The sequence below is a fragment of the Leopardus geoffroyi genome, chromosome X, assembly GCF_018350155.1.
Source record: "Leopardus geoffroyi isolate Oge1 chromosome X, O.geoffroyi_Oge1_pat1.0, whole genome shotgun sequence".
In the NCBI taxonomy this organism is placed as follows: domain Eukaryota; kingdom Metazoa; phylum Chordata; class Mammalia; order Carnivora; family Felidae; genus Leopardus; species Leopardus geoffroyi.
In genome coordinates, this window is record NC_059343.1 from 124,922,769 (window position 1) to 124,943,498 (window position 20,730).

At 40.2% G+C, this 20,730-nt stretch overlaps 1 protein-coding gene across 3 annotated transcripts in view; it reads left to right on the forward strand.

Annotated features, from left to right (window-relative positions):
• The first annotated feature begins 456 nt into the window (after window positions 1–456).
• PASD1 (PAS domain containing repressor 1) overlaps window positions 457–20,730 on the forward strand; it is a 119,514-nt gene continuing 99,240 nt past the window's right edge. The window contains exons 1-3 of one of the 3 annotated variants that reach the window (XM_045473287.1): window positions 457–956; window positions 5,014–5,098; window positions 8,993–9,139. The gene's annotated coding sequence lies outside the window, so the exon portion shown is untranslated. Of the gene's footprint in view, window positions 957–5,013; window positions 5,099–8,992; window positions 9,140–11,243; window positions 11,630–20,730 lie in introns of those variants that run through there. The other 2 variants (XM_045473285.1, XM_045473286.1) reach the window with 2 other exon arrangements.

Sequence of the window (20,730 nt, forward strand, 5' to 3'; positions counted from 1 at the left end):
CATTGGGAATACATTTATTTACTTCACAGTGGTTTTTTTTCTGTTTTTCTTTTTTTTTTTAACTTTTTGTGAATGTTTTCACATCTTCTCCCATTGGATTTTGTCAATCTTACAGATTCTGTTAACTGTGACAATAAACAAAGTCTGAAACTCAATTTTGTCTACTCTCAATGGAACATCAATTTGTGTTCTAATTAGATTTTATTCCACGTAGTATTCTTCTGCATGTTTTACAAAATCATATTATAACCTTTCACTTAGATGTACTCTTCCTTTAAATTTAGAACAATTTTTTAAATTAAAGAAGATGGAAACTATTTTGAATATAAGACAAGTCCAAAAGTTGCTAAACCTACAATTAGGTAATTGTGAGCACAATTAGCTACCAGCTGTTCATTCTAAAGTAACAAGAATTTGCCTGTGTCACTAATTATTTATACATAAAATTTTGCACTTTTGCATTTTGGTAGTTAATTAAATCATGCAGTTAAACTATGCATGATAATTGGGCATGAAAGAACAAAATGCAAATAGAAAAAACTTAGAAAAAATAGACCTCATGAAGAATATATTTTCTAGCCACATAAGAGGAGGAATCTATTGAGTAGTCATCTGAAGGGCCTTTTTAATGGAACTAGTTTTGCAGTTAAGGTGAGAGATTTGTTGAGAACTCTTTACGCCTATGGTACATACCCTGGCATTCTCTAGGAATTCCTGGAGGTCACAGGGCAGATTTGGGGCTCTCTGAATACTCATATGTTTTTCTCTGCCTGCCAAAACCTCCCCCTTTCTGCTTCAAATTAGAGCAGTCTCTGGGAAGTGACTTGTCATCTCTTCTAATACCCCTTTCCTCATCTAGCTATAGGTGCCAGGCACTGGAGATATAGTAGCAAACAAAACAAAGTCCCTGCCTTCATGGAACTGACCTAGAGGGAGGAGACAGAACAAATACACAAGTAAGTGCATGCAGTTGTAGATGATGATAAGTCCTATTACAATAAGGTATACAGAATGGAATAGACTGAGACTTGAAACCTACTTTAGTGATTGTCAGGAAAGACCTCTTTGAGGAGGTGATGTTCGATTAAAGAACTGAAGGAAGGGAGGTAGTGAGTCTTGCAGATGTTTTGGGGGAAGAAATTTCTAAATGTAAAAAGCAAAGGGTAAAGCCCCCAGAATGAAAACATACTTGATTCAGTGACCAGAAAGAATACTAGTGTGGTCAGAGCAGAGAGGGTGAAGGGGAGAGAGAGTAGGATGAGTCCGAAAGGGCAGCATGGAGCAGATCATGGAGGGTCTTGTAGGCTACAGTAAGAACTTATTTTGAATTTTACCCTGAAATTATTGGAAAGTCAAGGGAGAGTTTTGAACTATAAAAACAAATAACCAAATTAATTTTTTATGGGACCAGACACCTAGCCCCACCCAACTACAAGGGAAGTTTGGTTCCAAAGTTCTGGTGACAGGGAAAAAGCATGTTTAACATGTCTTATCCTTTGGATTAGTTATAACTGCTCTGCTATGGCATAACAAATTACTCCAAAACTTAATGGCCTAACACATTTATTATCTCACAGTTTTCATGGATCAGGTGTTCTGGCATGGCTTAGATGCATTCTCTGCTATAGATTCCCTACCAAGACTATCTCAATCAAGGTGTTAGCTGGGGCTACAGTCTAATATAAAGGCTCAACTGAGGAAAGATCCTCTTCCAAGATCACTCACATGGTAGGGACCAAAATTCCATTCCTTCCAGATTGTTTGAGTGAAGCCTGAGTTCCTCATAACCTGTTGACTAGATGCATCTCTTGGTTACTTGCCATCTCACAACATGGTAGTAAGTGCAATGGCGAGAGATAGTACCAATGAGAAAGAGAAAGAGAGAGAGAGAGAGAAAAGAGCTAGCAAGATGAAATTCACAAATCACAGGTTTTTAAAAAAAGTTTTTAATGTCTACTTATTTTTGAGAGAGAGAGAGAGACAGAGACAGAGACAGAGTGTGAGTGCGGGAGGAACAGAGAGGGAGAGACAGAATCCTAAGCAGGCTCCAGGCTCTGAGCTGTCAGCACAGAGCTCCAGGCAGGGCTGGATCCCACAAACCAGGAGATCATGACCTGAGCCAAAGTTGGACATTTAACTGTTGACTGAGCAACCCAGGTGCCCCAAGTCACAGTCTTTTGTAATCTAATCATGTGTCATCCCATAACTTCTGCCATATTCTATTGGATATAAGGAAGTTCCTAGGCCCAGCCCATACTCAAAGGGGAGAAGATTACATGAAATCATGAATACCAGGAAGTGAGGAGCATCGAAATTCATGTCAGAAGTTGTCTACCACTTCCTCTACTTGCAAGAGGCTCTGATTGGCCTACAGGATCTGCAGGGTGGTTCAGACCAAGGTCAAACCCAGGCCCAGCATGTGAATGGGAGCAAGTCAAAGGAGAAGATAATATGCTCAAAAGATCTACAACATCCAGGAAGATTAGCAGCCAGAGAAAAGGAGGCAGATACCCCTGGCAGAAGATTGAGTTAATCACCCTCTTCTGGGCACATTCTTATCATAAGTCCATACAAAGCCCTGCTTATAGTTTTATTTATTTATCTATTTCATGTATTCATGCATCCATTCATTCTTTCTTTTTTTAAATAACAGATTTATCATTAATATAATTCACATACCACAAGCTCACTCGTTTAAAGCACATAATTCAATGGTTTTAATATACTCACAGAGTTGCATAACCATCACTATAATCTACGTTTAGAACATTTTCATCACTCAAAAAAGAAATTCCATACCCATTATCAACGAGGTACCATCTCCCCCTACCTGTAGCACTAAATAATCATTAATTTACTTTCTTTCTCTGTGGCTTTGCCTCTTCTAGATATTCATATAAATAGAATCATACAGTATTTGTCCTTTTGTGTCTGGCTTATTTCACTTAGCATAATGTTGTCAAAGTTCATTCAGGTTGTAGCATGAATCAGTACTTTATTTTTATGGCTAAATAATATTACATTGTATGGATATACAATAACTTTGTTTATTCATCAGCTGATGGGCATTTAGATTGTTTCCACCTTTTTAGCTATTATGAATAATGCTGCTATGAACATGTGTATAAGTTAAAATTTTATATGTATGTGTATGAATACACATATACATACACAAATACCTACATACAAACATATATACAAAAGCAAAATAGCCAGGTCACTGTGTAGACTTAATTTAACTGAGTAGTGCTGGACTGTTCTCCAAATGGCTGGCCCCGTCTATGCTACCACAGCAAAGCATGAAGATTCCTGTAATACCTCAGTTCTGCCAACACTTGGTAATCTATAGCTTCCTAATTTTTCCAGGCCAACAGGTGTAAGCTGATATCACATAGATGTTTTAATTTGCATTAATTAATGACTTGGAGCATTTCATATGCTTGCTTTTTGGGTTTCATTTTTAATAAATGTTTTGTTCATTTATCCTTTGCCCATTTTTCTTTTAGGCTTTGCATATTTTTTGTGATACTTTTAAAATATTAATTTTTGTTGGCTTTAGATATTGTACTTTTTTCTCCCATCTCACCATCTGTCTTTAATTTTATCGATGGTGCCTTTCATTAAACAGAAATCTTTAATTTGAATGTAATCAAATGTATTAATTTTCACTTGACATCTTTAGGTTTAGAGAAAACAAATATTTTCTTCTATAAGAAATTCTTCCCTACTCCAAGATAAAAAACATTTTTGTAATTTCCTTTTTGATGTTATTATTGTTTCCTTTCATAATGATTCCTGAAACCATTGGGAATCCACCTCCATACAGATTGTTAGATGGGAACCTAGTTTGATTTTTCTTCCATAATGAGACAATTTTTCCAGCACCAGCCACCAAATCATTTATCCTTTCCTATAATCTGTGGCATCACTTTTTATCATATTTTGTGATCCCATATATACCCGAGACTCCCTCTGAACTCTATTTTGTTCCATGGTCTACTTAACTTTTTTTTATGGTCTACTTAAATTTAATAGTATCTCTAGTACAAATTTAGCTTGACTTTGTACGCATTCACCTTGGTTATTTTCTTCAGTGCTAGAAAAGTAATAACTCTCCTCAAAACAAAAAAGAAAAAGCCAAGCTTGCAAGACAAATCTAAGGAGTGGCTTACCTGTTGGATTTGGTATAGGTAGCACCTTTTCGTGATAATTAGCTACACCATGAAGAGCATTGACTTCAGTGTTCCATTAAGTGCCAAGGGCTCATTGCAAGTTGAAAGCTCAGTTCAGTTTCCAACAGTCTCCTTACCTTTCTTCATTCTATTTTTTAAAGTTTATTTATTTATTTTTGAGAGAGAGAGAGAGAGAGAGAGAGAGAGAGAGAGAGTGAGCGGAGGAAGGGCACAGAGAGAGGAAGAGAGAGGATCCCAAGCAGGCCCCACACTGTCAGCACAGAGCCTGATGTGGGGCTTGAACTCACAAACCATAAGATCATGACCTGAGCTGAAATCAAGAGTCGGATGCTCAACAAAGTGAGCCACCCAGGAGCCCACTTTTCTTCATTCTAAAAAGTTTGTGGCAATTCCTTGTCCCATGAGACAGCCAGGAACTTATGCCATAAATTGCTGTAAATCAAGAACTTCGATGAACTTGTAACGAATCCAATAGGCAGCAGACTTTCTCAAATAGCTTAATTAATGATGCTTATTGTTAATTTACCCTAGTATCCTGTTAGCTATCCACAGAGATTTCTATTATCCAATATCAGTAGTGAAAATGAGGCACAATTTACTCAAAAGACATGGGGTTGGAATATATAATTACCTCCAGGTTGTATTCAAATACAGTATTAACATTTATTCATAATGTAATTATTTCTTATATCCTCTAGTTAGCCACTGACCAGTTAGCCATTATGGCTAGTTATCAACTGTGTTTTATAGTGATTTTTCTGTCACGTTTAAAATAATCATAAGGATGTACACATATTTTACTCAAATATTTGCTCTCCAGCCATGAAGCCCATCCTTGGTTTGAGCTAAGTGTGGCATGTGATTGTGTGCAACCACGGTACAAGGAGCTGTTTGTGGCCAAGCAGGTTGGTACATTGCCTTTGCATGGATTCTCATAATTATCAATTTCCTCTCCTTCCTCTCCCTTTCATTTCTGACATAGACACGAGCTCTCACACCTAGATTCTTCTTTTCTTACATCAAATTTTTAATTGATATATAATTTACATATCTCAAAAATTTGCCCTTTAGAAGAGTACAATTCAGTGGTTTAACAGTGTATTCACAAGATTGTACAAACATCACACAACCTGGAATTATGTAATTCCAGAACATTTCATCACCCCCCCCCAAAAGAAACCCTATCCCCTTTAGTAGGCATTGCCCCCATTCTCCCTCCCCCCACCTCCTGGAACCACTAATCTGCTTTCTGAATCTCTGGATTTGCCTATTCTGGATATTTCATTCTAAATGGAATCTTTTTTATTATGGTTAAACACATGTAACATAAAACTTTCTATCTTAACCATTTTAAAGTATACAGTTCAATAATATTAAGTACATTCACATTGCTGTGCAACAAATCTCCAGAATTCTTTTCATCTTGCAAAACTGAAATTCTGTCCCCATAGAGGATGACTTTCTTTTTAAATTTTTTTTAATGTTTATTTATTTTTGAGGGGGTGGTGGGGAAGGGCAGAGAGAGAGAGGGAGGCAGAGAATCTGAAACATGCCCCAGGCTCTGAGCTGTCAGCACAGAGCCCGATGAAGGGCTCAAACTCAGGAACAGTGAAACCATGACCTGAGCTGAAGTCGACGTCTAACCGACTGAGCCACCCAGGCACCCCTAGATGATGACTTTCCATTTCCTCTTTCCTCTAGCTCCTGGCATTCTATTCTACTTTCTGTCTCTATGAATCTGACAACTCTAGGTACTCATATAGGTGGAATCATACAGCATATGTCTCTTAGTGACCAGATTATTGCATTTAGCATAATGTTTTCAAGCTTCATCCCTACTGTATCATCAGTCAATACTCCACTCATTTTTATGGCTGAGTAATATTCCACGGCATGGATAGACTATATTTTATTTATCCAGCCACCATTTAATTGACAGTTGGGTTATTTCCACTTTTTGGCTATTATGAAGAATGCTATATAAGCATTTCTGTATAATTTTTGATGTGGACATATATTTTCAATTCTTCTGGGGACACACCTAGGAGTGAAATTGCTGAGTCCTGTGGTAACTCTATGTTTAACCTTTAAGGAACTGCCAGACTGTTTTCCAATGTGGCTGTACTACTCTGCTTTCTCACCAGCAGTGTATGAGGGTTCCAATTCCTTCACATCCTCAACGCTACTTATTATCTGTCATTTTGATAGCCATATTAGGGAGTTTCAGCAAGAATTCCCAACGCACTGCCTAACCTCATCATTTCTTGTCTGACCTGAGGCAGAGGGAGCCAGATAAGAGGGGACTGTAGCTATTCCTAGGGTATACTGAGAAGAAGGCCAGTGATTGGATTGATTTTGAAAAAAAAAGGACTATTTGTTTTCTATATTTTTTAACCCAAATTCATTCTGAACCTTCAGTTTTGGGTTGATCAAAATAATCAGGTGACTAGACTGCTTGAATAAACAATGTATGGTGGGCTGGGTGGAGCCAGCTCACCCCGAGTTTGAATCCTGGTTCTGTCTCTCTGGACTAGTTATTTCACTTTTCTGGGTCTGTCTCTTCTGTAAAATGAGGTACAATCACAATCAGATGAAATGTATGTAAAAGAATCTACACACTTCTAGTGCAGAATAGGTACACAGTAAATCATCATTTATTTGTTCTTTGATTCTTAGGAACCTGTTTTTGAAATCAATTTTTACTAAAATATCCTTTGATTTCAGCCCTTGGGCATTCCTTGTTGAGGTATGCTGGCTTTTCATGACAGATATCATAGACAAAGTGAACACTCAGGTGGCTTTTCTGGGAAGGTCATTTGATTGATTTTTTTTAAGGAAGGATATTAAAGCCCTACACATTTCAGTGTTTTTGAAGCTTCATAGTCTGAGACAAACTGCGTACCTTAAGTTATTACTGTTGTCATGGCAAGTAGTGTTTGCTTTCCATAGCAACTGAAGCTACAGATAATTATACAAATACTGGGAAAAAAATGGCCAGAGAACAAAACCATGTCTTGCTCATAGTCTTTGGGTAAAGATGTTTTCTAGTATAAAAGCAACTTAAGGTTCTGTGCTGTGGGGGCCAAGGGCAGGTTGCCCAAAATGTACTACAACGGTATACTGATTATTTTGAATTGGAGCTACTTGTGAAGCAACTGGTGCGAAGACACTCACACACTCCTCTGTCCCCCTGAAAGCAGGAAACACATTTCTCATATGAAAAATACCGCCCCTGTACTAGGAAGTAAGAAGACATCTTTACCAGACATAGAGACTTTTTGTGGGTGCAAAATACATGTGGGCATGATACGGTGGGTACAGCCAGGCTTTCTCACCTGGGCACAACTGATCTCTTGCTCTAAGATTCTAGACAATCCTTCCCAAAGGAAGGATTCCTTCCCAAGGAAGCCACTGGGCTTCATTGTCCTTAATTAGAAAATGAGGGGCTTGGGCCAAACCATCGATAAGGATCCACTTGGCTATGCCAGCATCACTAAGGCAAAACCCTCAGCAAGTTCCATGTTGCTACCCTACTCCCATCCTTGTGAGAGACCCTTAGGGGTTCGCTCACAGTCTGTAGGTTGGAGAGCATAGGTAATTTCAGTGTTCCAAACTTACTCCTGCTAAGTTGAGAATAGAAGCATAAAGGAATAGGCATTTAGGCCCTCTGGGAATGTATTTTAACAATTGGTTTTTCTTTTTAGTTAATTATCTCCCAGAAAAAAAAATTATCTTTTTTTCTGGGTTTCAATGCCAGACCATGTCTCTTCCACAGTTTGTTACATTAAAATTTTTAGTAAAAGCTATAGCAAGGTTCTAATTGTTGTGCAGTGAGGAGAGAAGAGCAGCCATTACGATGGGGGGGGGTGGTATTAGAGGCCTTGAGAATGGGAGCAGGTTTTCCTCAACAGCCAATAAGTGCTTGTGGCATGGAGCAGACAGCATTCCCACTGCGGGAATGGAATGGTGTGGCATGAACTTTTTTAGAGATCATGTTGGCTGCTGGGTGGAGAACAGTTTGGAGGGGATAAGACTGAGAGTGGGAAGGACTTGAGTGAGGAGTGCAGGCCAGGACTGATGGGGATGTGGACTAAAAGGGTGGAACCTTGCAGAATTCACTGGTTGTTTTTTTTTTTTTTTTTTAGTAGGCTTCATGTCCAACACAGAGACCAATGTGAGGCTTGAACTCACAACACTCAGATCAAGACCTGAGCTGAGATCAAGAGTCAGTCGCTTAACTGACTGAGCCACCCAGGTGCCCCTCACTGATTTTTTTTATTTTTTTTAATTCAAGATGGATTAAAATAGCACTGCTTAAATTCCCTTCATGTATTTATCATTGAATTTTCCCACAAGTAAAACAGATCATACCTCATTAAAGTATACCACAATATATTAGTATCATACCAGGAAAAATGGGGGACTTTTAATGGAAACTGAAATCACACATTGATCCATGTATTCCAGATGTAGTGAAATATTACATTTTTGCAAAATGGTATCTGACTGAACCAGGGATGAACAAAGGTGTGGGTGTTCTTATAAGCCAGGAGTGGCTTGATGTCGATTTTGTGCGAATGTGTTCTCTTTTCCCTCAAGAGATGTAAAAATGGGATACTTATCTCCTTTGAGTATGAAGCAAACAACCAGCAGTTTGATGCCCACATAGAGATAAAACCTTACATCATTTGTTTTTTTGTTTTGTTTTGTTTTTGTCATCCAAGGAATTCCTTTGGAAATTTCCATGGAATTTTGGGGGCTTGCTGTAGAGACTACTCATGGCTGTCCTTTCTTTGCAGAGGAATGCCTAGTCTCTGATACTGGCAGGTCCCCTGTGAGAAAAACCAGAGGTAAAGCAAAACCAGAAGAAGCTCAGGTAGAAGTCTCCCAAATCCTGCATGCTGTGTTCCAAAGGGATGGACATCTGGAAGCCCTGCCCACCTTTGGTGAGTATTTTATTGTTCTTCCTGATGGTAATTACAGCCCCACTGACCAGGGCCTTCTTCTTGCCTGGCTCTGTGCCGGGCAAGTTGCATGCATCATCCCATCAAATCCTCCCCCCTATATGAGCAGGTACTATTTATTACTGGTCCCATTGGTGAGAGGACACGGTGGCTTCAGAGAAGTTAATTACAGTCTCCAAGACTAGCCAGGATTTATACTTAAGCCCAAACTCTTCCTGCTTTGCTCTGCTGCTGCTAATCTTTCTGCTTTTGGGGGCGAGTCATGGTTGTTTCTGAGGAAGATTGGTTGATCATTATTAGGATTAATGCTTTTAGTAATCCCTCTGTTTTGAATGTTGTCTTTGACAACTCAATACTAATTGTATAATCAAAGTTAATTAATGCTGATGATATGCTCTACAAATGACAAGTAATACATACCTACATGCTGTCCTTACCCCCTTGCATGTAATCTGGCACTAAAAGAATTGATTTGTTTTAGGATGAGAAGAACATGACAGTCGGAAGATGGGACTTGGCTCTTCTGCCCCTGATGCAACATTGTGCTTTAGGATTTAGGGAATTGTTATGTAAATACCTACCTTACTAAACAACTTTCTGTTTTACCATTTCCTGGTTATTTCAGATGTCTTGCCAAGGTGAAGCTTTTAAGCTTCATAATTAGAGTTTGTGGTGCCTGAAGGCTGTACTGTAGCTACAAATCCAAACGGTCTATTTAAAATGCACTTTGGGAAGACTCATGATGTTTTAAAATGAGTCCCTCTTGAAAATGAGTTTAGGAGCTTCTTTCTAAACTCTGTAAAAGTTTAGGATTTTAACTTTTTTTTTTTTTAATGGAAGTATAGTGGACACACGATGCTATGTTAGTTTCAGGGGTACTAGAATTTTAACTTTAATTTTATAGTGGGGAAAGAATATATCCAAAGACTCCCCTCATAGTGATGCACTGCCCCAGCATTTATTAAGATATGATTGACAAATTTAAAAAAGACATATTTGAAGTGTACAACATGCTGTTTTGATATATTTTTACATCATACATATACATATATTTTATGCAATGATCGAGTAGTCAGTTTAGAAATCCAAAACGTTGCATTGGAGAGGGAAAGTTCTGGAGCCCTTTCTGTGGCATGTCCTTCTTGTTTTGAGGGACAAAGTTTGTCACTATTATGAAAAAAAGTTTAATATTAATGATGTGACATTAATATTTACTTTGTTCATCCCATACTGTATGCTGGATTAGAACTAAAGTTGGTTTTTAATCTTTCAACTAATTGAAGGTCTTTTTTTTTTTTAATTTTTTTTCAACGTTTTTATTTATTTTTGGGACAGAGAGAGACAGAGCATGAACGGGGGAGGGGCAGAGAGAGAGGGAGACACAGAATCGGAAACAGGCTCCAGGCTCTGAGCCATCAGCCCAGAGCCTGACGCGGGCCTCGAACTCCCGGACCGCGAGATCGTGACCTGGCTGAAGTCGGACGCTTAACCGACTGCGCCACCCAGGCGCCCCCCTAATTGAAGGTCTTTTTAACTTGTCATAAAATTGGCCAGCTTGAGAAAACAACATGTCATGTTAAATCTCCTTTCTCAATTCTGTGATGGGTGGCTGAGGGAAGTGGTGGAATTGCCTTCTCTGAGAATCTTTAAAACAGACTTGAGAAGTCCAATTGCATGGCGCAGGGCAACCCTGCAAAGCCCTGGTGGATGTCTCTGTGGGAAAGGCTGGCCAGGAGGGCAGACTGGGAAGTATGAAAGAAAGCTGTCTTGCAGTTGGGATCACTGTCATGCTTAAAAAGATGACAAGTCAAGGAGAACGCCTACAGTTGTCCTCCCTTTCACCTCTGGGGCTCCAAGCATCACTGAAGCTGCCCCTGTTGAGTAGCATTGACCCGGCAGGACTTCATGCTCAGCTTGATACTCAACTTGCTCCTCAACCATGGATGAAATTTTGGTTCCCCTCAGGCTATAAGGGCCCTTTTGATTAGCAGGAGATCTGAGCTTCTTTAGCTCCACTATGGAGCCCAGATTGGACCCAAAAGACCCCCATCTCTGGGCTCCACAGACCTCAGCAGGTGCTGCTCGCCAGTGCCCTATGCTGAAGCGGAACCTTGGCGGTCGGAAGCCAGGAGCCGAGCGGAAGGAGCTTCCTGCATCCCAGTTCCGGAGGCGTTCTACGCAACCCCAATAGCTTAAGTCAAAGCGGAAATGCACTTGCCCCTTCTTCCCCCGCTAGGTACTCTGGGAGCATAGCCGGTTTAGGTGTTTCATCATCTGAGGAATCTGAGGCTGCTCTTCGTTGACCAACCCTCACGGCTTTCCGTGAGGGCTGGAGGCCAAGGAGGAGCTTCCAGGCTCTCATCTGGCCCCTGCCAGCTCCTCCGCGCCCCTGGGCCCCGGGCACTGGCTCCTCAAAGTGGACGCCTCTGAGAGGGAAGAAGGTGAACGCAGGCTGGTGAGGGCTTCTGTGAGGTAACAGGCCTTCGGTGGCCCGCTGCCATTTTCTTATCACCGCGGGCTTGCTGCCATTTTCTTATCACCGCGGGCTCGCTGCCATTTTCTCATCACTGCAGGCTCGCTGTCATTTTCTCATCACCGCGGGTTCAGAAAGATGTCTTCTAGAACACCCTGGGAGGGATGCCTGGTTGGGAGGATGGTTGGGTGCACAGGTGGTTTGCTGGTGTTTTGAGGCCTCCATAGGGATACCATCGCAGGTAGCACTGCAGGAGGCATTCTTTGACTCTTCTTTGAAAATTCTAGAAAGTTCCCAGTATCAGCCTAAACCTCAGAAACAGATTTGTGAGGAAAGTGAGCAAGTAACAAAGCCAGAGGCTGTCCAAGGCACATTAGCACAATTGAGGGGAGAAGGAAAGCAAGAGATTTACCTGGCTTTAGTAGGCTGAGCAGCTGATGAACTGTGACACTGCAGACTTTTCCAAGTTTGAAGGCCATGTTGCAATAGTGGATTTTTAAAGGATCCACTTGAGGTATCATTTGGTTTTGTGTTTAAAAGATAAGGAGTTTGCATTAGGACTCCTATCTGAGCCCATCCAGACTGAGCATAGAACTCTCAGCTACTCCAGAAAATCCATCTTTTAAGATGGAATAATGCCAACGTAAAAGCTGAACCCCCTGTATGAATCTAAAAAGCTGTAGTATGTATAACTGAAGCCTAGATAAATATAAATAAATGCCCCTACAGCAATAAGTAAATAGGACCCCCCAAAGTAAATAAAGTAAACAGGAACAAATTAAAGTGAACAACTCAGGTTGAGGAGAAGCTTTTATGGTTGGCAGAACAACATGTGTTAAAATAGTTCTATTGTGTTTAAATTGATGTTTCTGAAACTGTTCTTTCTTTGACAAATATAGCCAAATTGGGTGTGAGAGGGAAGGGAACTCTAGCAGTTTTGAATAATTTTTCTATCAATAAAAGGAAGAATAGCATGTTCTGCATTGCATTAGGGGTGGAGGCTGCTGTAGCTTTTAAGTCTCCTATGAATTAAGGAAATGGAATTTTTATTTAATAACCAACCAGATGAACTAAGTGTATTGCTAGAGAAACTCAATGAATTATTTTATCAGTGGTCCCAAATTTTACTTTGTGACCGACACTTACTACCTTCATTCTATAAAGTCAAATTTTGCTTGTAAATAGTGGCACCGTTTATAACTCTGAAAGTAAAGCTACCATGAAGCCATGTGATAGGGGTTTGAAAGTAGAAATATCCAAAAGAAAAAAAGTGGCCATGAGATGTGATCAATTCTTAAATCAATTCTTTATATCAAATTCTAAAACATGAATGTGTAAATACCGTTGCACGTGGGAAGCACAGTTAACGCACCAAGTGACTCAGAGGTTTTGAGCAAACTAGAAGCTAGTATTTTTAAGATTTCAAGGAATTTTGCTCTTTCCCAGGTGGAAACAAAACGTGAAAGATAAGAGAATAGATAGCTGTAAATCTGGCAAGGCCAGGAGAAAGAAATGAGGAAAAAAAGGACAGGGCAAGGTCTGTATGGTCCCTGCTGTTCCTCTGGGGGTATAGTCGTCAGTAGATTACTATTTTCTCTGACCCCACACATGAAGAAGGAATCTTAAAGCAAGAATAATGTTAATTATACTAATTAAGGGAATTTTGAATTATTATTTTTTGACTTATTTTTTTAAAGAAATAAGAGGATCAATTTTTTATATAGTGACTAACCCCTCAGAGAAGTATGTTTTTTCCTTTTCTAATTTAAAATGGCAGATGAGGAGCGCTGGAGTTCTCATTACTTGATACTGGGAAAACAGTGTGAGCAAGCAGGCCAGTGAATCATCCATGGCTCTGGCTTGGTTGGCTGAGGTCATTACATTTGTAATGGATTAAAATGCAGATAGCTCTTTATTTATATAGCTCAGTGGCTTGAAGTGTGGTTTGCTGTGACAGGGGACCTTGGGTGACGGGTGAGGCCATTACAGATGGTGGTGTTTGCAGGGAGGAACACTTGGGTTTTCTCATGTTGGCTGGTTATTTTACTACTAAATGGTTCTCTTTTGGGTCCTTACCTTGTGAATGTTGTTATTTATATCAGGAAAATATATTTTTAAGCAGTTCTGAGAAAGGTTTTTATGTATGGTGTATCTCCATAGGTAAATAAAATAGTACGGTAATAAATTTCTCCTTGTTCTTCATAATGGAATGAACTCCTGTTTTGATCCTATGTATTCTCTCCTATTTTGAGGTTAGTTGCTTGACTCTGAATATCAGGGCAGAGGGTGATTCTCAGGCTGAAAGCCCATCCCAGGCGATGACAGAACTTCTTAACAGAGTCCTTCTCTTACCCAGAGCTGCACCTGTATAAGGGAGAAAATGTAATTTCTGGAGGAATAATAAATTCCTCCTGTTTTATAAAATTAAGCATTTAATTCTGCAGTCAAATAGGTAGCCAATTTATTTTACTCACTCCAAAAGGTATTCACAATGATCACATTCAGAAACAAATACTGCCAACTGAAGTGCTTGCTCTAAAAAATAAAATAGTCCAGTTGTGTCTGAAGTACATAGCTTTGTTTTTGCTTATTTCTCTGTATGTTCCAAAAGAAAGGGGAGCATTGAGGTGTGACTACACCAAGGCATCGAAAGGTGATTTTTTCCATTAAACTCCAGGGAATAGCTGGAAAGCATTTGACTCATGACTTTGAATGTACGTGGACCAAAATGGACAGATTGGAGAGGTTTGGGCTTAGTGATGAGAAGGCCTGGGTACCTCTGCCCCAACATCAGTCAGTCATTGCATAGAGAAATCTATGCCTCTGAGTATGAGGAGCATGGCCTGGCACTTTTGGGGAGGGGAGAGAATTGGACCCTTCTATCTGCCAGGAGCAGGTATAGGATCTCCTCCCCCTCCCCCAACCAAGCCAGGACCATTGTGTGCAAATTGGTTTTCAAATCAATTCACAGGTACCCAGATTCTTGAATGATTAGAATGAATTGGACAAAAAAAATGTTCCTACTCCTCTTAAATTAACTGAAAGCTGTTTAGGTTAATGTAATTATGTTGTGGGGAAAGCACTTGGTTAATGGTGGTAAAACAAAAAAAAAAATTGTGATAAAAGTACAGCTTAACTCTTCTGGTTTTAGCCTCAATTAAAATGTCATTCAACACGCTCACATTCTTGGAATTGGGAACTGGTGAAAAGCTGATGGAGTAAGACACAGGTACTGCTTTCAGAGATCCCATAGGCTAGTGAGGAGATTATATCACAAAGTGCTTGTATTATGCTTGAATATGTGACAGCATCCTTGGAACAAGAGAGGAGGGAGTGACTGACTTCCCCTGGGGGGCCAATTGGACCTTAGCACATCTTTCTCAAAGAAGAGGATTTAGATTAGGCTTTGAAGGATGAATTCCATATCCTTAGAAAGAGAAGCAGAGGGAAGGGCATAGATGAACAAAATCAAGGAGGACTGAAGAAGCATGGTATGTTCCAAAGCAGGAGGTGGCCAAGTGAGGGTGGTTGTTCTGAAGCCATAGAAGGAGGGTTGGGGAACCACAATCAGGTGGGTCAGTTTGAAGAGTTGTCTTTCATTTCTTGGACAGTAGGGAACAATGACAGGATTTTAACAAAGAGTATGATTCTAGATACTGTGGGGTGACCTGATCAGGTGGAGGCTGATGGTGCAGGTGGCAAAAGAATTCACTCAAGGAAGAACAAAGGAGATAGCAGTTTAGTGAATACAGTGCAAGGGGGCAGCCGACAGGACAGCAAAGGAGAGATTATGTACCAGGAGGCAGTGGTGGGGGTCGTAGTGAAGGTGGGGAGGTGAGGAGGTATGAGAAAGTATGGAGTTTTCCTTTTTTGGTACTTGTGCCTGGTTGTAAGTAGCCCATTAGTCAGTTAGGGCTTATGGGTATTTTGAGGTGGATCACCTGATGGGCCTGTTTGCATTCAGCCTACTGGTCACCGAGGGCCCTTTTACCTTACTCCAGTTTCCATTGTTCAAGCCTGTTGCCTAAAAGTGACCTTTACAGATAGTACATCTGATTCAGAGATAGACCATCGGGACTTTCTGTGATGGATTGGATTTGGGTGAGGGTTATGCAGAGCAGGCTGCTAAGAATGACTACACAGCTTTCTGTCTTATATGACTAGTTCCACTTACTGAGATGGGGAGTGCCGAAGCACGAGCAGTTTGGGCAAATTTAGAACCTGAGTGTGAGGTATTATTGATGGAACATCTAGGAAGCAAGCATCCAGGGTCAGAGCTCAAGGGAACCGTCTGGGCTGGAAATAAAGACCCAGAGTCATGGAGGTTTCCCTTTGGCAGAGGCTTCTGTGGACTATTGGCACCTCTTTATGGCTCTGGTGTGGGGAAATTGAGGCATGCCTTCCCACTCCAGCCATAAAAAGCTGCTCTGTCCCCTGTCATGCCCATGTAACTTATGCTGGATCTGAATGTTGATAAGAGCAAGCTATGTGTGACAAAGGTTCCCACTGGGTTTTCAAGGTGATGATCCCAGAACATCAGTCCCTTGAAAGACAAGAGTTAAATAGTTCTCAGGTTTTTTTAAATAGGGTATGTAAACTGCCTTTGAAGTAGGCCTCCCAGTTCACACTCTGCAGAGAAACTACCTTTTCCCTTTGTCCTTTATCAAGAGTGTAAGATCTCTATAAGGCTTTTCCCAAACACTGCATCAACATTAAATTGACTTACAAATGTTGTTTATGAGGAATAGAATATTGTTCTTATTATTTGATGCGCATTTGTGGAGTATGTGTCCTGACTTGAGTTTAGCTAATGTCACACTAGGGAAGGATGCTTTGGAGGTTGATGAGTTTTTCTTCTGATTCTATTTCTCACAATTAAGCACACTGTTTAAGTAACAGGTTGTTCTTTGATTATAGAGTGTTCATGGCCACTAATACATGTACCTCTGGGTACATAATAAGTTGTACCTCTGGGAGGACAGGGAGCTAAGGGTCAGCGTTTTATATGCTAATACCTGAGATCAAAGCACACTAGATATTACTCAAATCAAACTAATATTTAGCTTTGGAAATTAAAGCATAAATTCATGAATTTGATTAGTATTCTCTCTGCATTGATATTTAACCATAATATATGTATGCACACAGTCTTCCAAGATTTTTTCTTTTTTGACCATGTTCATTTTACTTGCTGCAGTATTTCTTGAATTCATGAATTCAAAAATTCAAAAGCAATAGCGTTTTTCAGGAGAAAGCCATCCAAGAGGTATTGTACTCTCAGTGTATCTTTATGCTACTTGTATCCTTGTTTAAGTGAACTTTAACTTTCAAGGTTAAGGCGAACCTTATCATTTGGAGCACTCACCAAATACATGGGTGTGCAGTGCAACTTAGACTTTTCATGGAACTTGCCCTCCATTATGGTATCTGATCTTCCTGAAAGGACCTTATGGGGTCAGGAATTCAGGGCTTAGCACCATTTCACAGGTGATCAGAGAGGCCATATGACTTGCTTAAAGTCACATGGCTAGCACAGAACCGGGACTAGGTCCCAAGCATTCTGACTTCAAAAATACCATTGATTTCCACTCGTTTTGCAACCTCCCCTAGTCAAGCCATTGGATTAATAATTTTTAGGGGCGCCTGGGTGGCGCAGTCGGTTAAGCGTCCGACTTCAGCCAGGTCACGATCTCGCGGTCCGTGAGTTCGAGCCCCGCGTCGGGCTCTGGGCTGATGGCTCAGAGCCTGGAGCCTGTTTCCGATTCTGTGTCTCCCTCTCTCTCTGCCCCTCCCCCGTTCATGCTCTGTCTCTCTCTGTCCCAAAAATAAATAAACGTTGAAAAAAAAATAATTTTTAAAGTGTGAATTAAAGCAAGTATTTTTTTTTTAGCTTGCTAGCCTCTAACTTAAGGTATCCCATTTAGGAGAATGAACTTGTAAGTCAGCTGTTTCCTCATAGGAAGCAATAAGTGTCTCCCTTAATATTGGTGAAAAGTTGTGGAAGCTTCACTGTCCTCCTCAGGATGTGTCAAACCTACTTTGAAACATTCATGGGTACTCTGCAGATAAGACTTCATAAAGGCTGCTTACTGTTTGCCTTTTCTAGTATGAGCTCCATTTGCATTGATCTCAAGAAACCTAGGTGTGAGCTGTGCTGTATGGTGTGGACCACACAGTGCTTGGAAATGAGAAAGCTGATTTATTTATTTATTTATTTATTTATTTATTTATTTATTTATTTATTTTAAATATATGAAATTTATTGTCCAATTGGTTTCCATACAACACCCAGTGCTCATCCCAAAAGATGCCCTCTTCAATACCCATCACCCACCCTCCCCTCCCTCCCACCCCCCACAGCCCTCAGTTTGTTCTCAGGAAATGAGAAAGCTTTAAAGTAACAGGCAGGACTTTGGGAAATTGAGATGTTTGCACTAAACGATTACACTTTGAGGTGAAATTCACAAACAAAGTCAATCAATGTGAAAAATCTGGAAATTCAGTGAAAGCTGTTTCATCTTTCTCTATATTCCATAACAAACAAGTTGGAACCTTTGGTAGGAAGTTCCAACATATGTGATCACAGAAAGCATTTGAAGTATATCAAACAGATAGGCTTTTGTAGTTTTCAGTAAGGGCATTTGCAGAGCCTCACTTTAATGTGGCTGTGTCTTAACCATCAGCATTAAGAAAAGGAACTGGGCGGGAGTGGGGGCTGGGAGTGAGGTTTGCAGGAGGGGCCTTTGGCATTGGTGAAGCCAAGAGTCAGCAACAATTAGGGATATCATTTAAGTGAGTAGGTCTGCAATCTTTCATTCGGGAAATGGAGGGTTTCTTTGGCCCCTCTTCTAATTTGAGAACCATGTGGCTAACAAATTGGGAAACTTTTTACCAAAATGGTGTGTGTGTGTGTGTGTGTGTGTGTATAATATACATATTTACATATGTATATTATATATACTTTATATATTTATATAAATATATATTTGATCATTCATGTGATATTGGCACATAATTCATATATTAATCTTAAATTATTTTTGTTGCATGTGGGTTTTCATTCATGGAAATGGCCCCCTTAAAAAATTATTCAACAGATTCTTGGAGACAACTTCCCTATTTTTTTTGATAAGGCAGTCTAAGGTCTATGGAAGAGTGGAATAAGGTTGAGGAGAACTGGAGGTTAGGTTGGGAAATACCTTAAGATAAGGGGGTTAAAATAAGTTAGGAGAAACCATCTAACTTCTAAAGGGCTTGTTCCTTAGTTGGAAAATAGGGATCAGTTAGACTTGCCTTGGGAAAAAACTGTATTTACAGAGTTCTCACAGTTACATAAAAAAGATTGGGAAGAAATCATACAAAATGGCAATATTTGTCCCGGGGTGGTAGAATTGTGTTTGCATAGTTTGTTCCATTTTGTAAATTTAATACTCTTAAAAATAAGAGAAATAAACTGAATTTCTTTTTAAAAAGGAAATCTCAGAAGGAACAAGAAGGCTGGCTCTTTCTCAGCATTCTAATGGGAAATGATTATAGTGTTCTACAAAGCTAGTGAAGGGGCTACATGTGACGAAAGGTTTTGGATGTCTTTTGGAAGGATTGTAGGGAAGGACTTTGCTGGTGCTTCTGGATCCCATAGCTCCTTTCTGATGTGAAGGTGGCCTGGGGAACTTTGTCTTGAGTGGTGAACACCCAGCATGCAGCCAGGAGCACTAGCAGTGGGCACTCCGTTATAGAGCACCTTTTGGGTCTGGGGCTAACAATTGTCCTGCCTCTTATTCAGTAAGCTGTGGGGCTTGTGGGCTGCCAGCTGCCTTGGCTTTACCAAAAGGAGGCTGTTCATTCGTTCTTTTACTGTGGATTGTCAGCTGAATAAAGCAGCCTACCACAGCCTCTGGAACAAAAGCTCTCCATTAGGATTACACTGCCAGGTTGGAGAATGGCCTTTTCAACACTGTATAGCCTCACATAGGGCCTGTGCTCAGCTAACCACCTTTATGCAAATCCATTTTCTTTGTCCAAACCCCCCCCCCCTCCGTGACAGAGACCAGCTAAGCCTTTCTGGGCAGATAGGCTTTGTGCAGGGCTGGGTGGGAGATCTCCCAGGTTAGGTGCTCCTAGGAAAAAAAGCTAATTGAAATGGTTTTGTAAATGCCATTGCTAATACATTGACCACTGGCAAAAACTTCTTATGATTAAGATACTGACAAAGAACAAATTATTCCTCAAGTGGAACAGATTAAAGTGGCATAGAGTTTGGCAGTGCTGAAATTGTTGTTCTTTGACGTTATGCAAAATATATTATGTCTTTATCTCTTGTTTCTAGTTCTCTTCGTTCCTTTTCTGATCCTGGCCTTCCTTGTTTTTGTCTGGAGTAAAGAAGCTACTGCTTACTCCCTCCATCTTTCTAGTTGAATATTTTTGAGATTTTATCTTCTCCTTAAATCACTTCCTTAGGGCACTCCAATGATTAGTCAGATTTTAAATACTCTCTCCAGACATGTCTTGTAGAATTGTGGACTCTCCCAAGCTGGAAGAGATCTCTAAGTCATCTGTCCAAATATCTCTCATGTCTGTGTGGTCAAATTGATCATTCTTGTCAAAAAGAAGTGGGTTTTCTTGCATGTTTCATTGATGCCTAAACCTGCAAGAGAACCTGGTGAATTTTCTCTCTAGACTCTTCTCTAACCCAGTTTCCCTTTAGTAAAAGACAACTCTGACCTTGTGACCTTCAACCACTCCAACCTGCACTGCCCCCAGGCCCATTATGATAGATAGTATCACATCTTCCTCTTAGCTTACCCTTTGTCCCTTCTCTTATTAGTCTGCCTCTGCTAAAGTATGTCTGAAATCCACCCTTTTGCAATTTTCTTCTCTTCCTTCCACAACTGCCTTCTAAACTCCAGCTTTTCCTCAGTCTGCCTGCTTGAGTCCCCTGCATCATCTCACTTAGAGTTGATTTGATCTTGGTAGTCACTTTCTCAGAAATTTGCAGTAGTGTCCAGCTATCTTACAAATTAAATAAAAATGTTAATGTCTTCAGGTAGACAACCCAGCCTGTCTGATCACATTGATTTTCTCGTTTGATTCTTAGACTCTT